Source organism: Bactrocera latifrons, unplaced genomic scaffold, assembly GCF_001853355.1.
Source record: "Bactrocera latifrons isolate USDA-ARS-PBARC rearing strain unplaced genomic scaffold, ASM185335v1 scaffold_226, whole genome shotgun sequence".
NCBI classification, from domain to species: domain Eukaryota; kingdom Metazoa; phylum Arthropoda; class Insecta; order Diptera; family Tephritidae; genus Bactrocera; species Bactrocera latifrons.
The window spans coordinates 226,753-227,709 of record NW_017535808.1 but is presented as its reverse complement, the minus strand read 5'-3'; positions in this window follow the sequence as shown (position 1 = coordinate 227,709).

Sequence of the window (957 nt, the reverse complement as noted above, 5' to 3'; positions counted from 1 at the left end):
GTTTTAAAGCAGTCAAATTTTTCGAAATTTTAATTATTTTGTAACAGAAAAATAATAAATTTATTTTTTAATTTTTATACCCGAAACTTTTCCATTTATTATATAGCATTTTATAGTACAAAATTCTAAGCGATGAAAACAGGCGTAATTTACTATAAAAATTAATCCCTTTTTTTTAACTTACACTGCATTAAAGCAATCATACAGAAAGTAATACATAATAAAAAAATTTTTTTTGGTCATAAAATATATTTTATTGATATTTTATTACGTTGTGTATTTAAATAATTTTTCTCGCTTACGAAAATAAATTCAAACTTAACTTATAACGTGAGTGATCGATAAAAACATAATTATTTATGCTAGGGTTAAACTTAGTCAATTGATTGTTATAGCAGACCGAGAGAAAATTAAAATGTTTTCATATAATTTCAGAGGAATTTAAAATAGGTATAAGTAAGTAGCATAAACAAAATCAAAATTGAGTTTTTATTATCTAAGATGCACTACATCATATTACATATATGTATGCATAAAATTTTAAGCATCCACTATCAAATATAACGAATATGTAACCACTATATAACCATTTTATAAACAAAACTCAAAATTTCGTTTCAATATGAAGGGTTTCTATTCGGCAGCAAACTTTTTTATATATTTTTTTAATAATTTTCTACATAAATTCATTATCTTTTTTTTTTTTATATAAAAATATATTACCTATAACTTTTACTTATAACTTTTCTTGAAAACATAAAAGAAAAATTTTAGTAAAAGTATACGGATATCATATATGTATGTATGTATAGCCAATGAACTAACCGCTGTTCTAAGCTAAAACTCCTTCTCTTACTGAATTTTAAATATTTTATTTGATGTGTAATATTGTTGTTGCACTTTATATTGCATAAAATTCGCAGCTTTCGAATACGCTACAATTTTTGTTTACATATA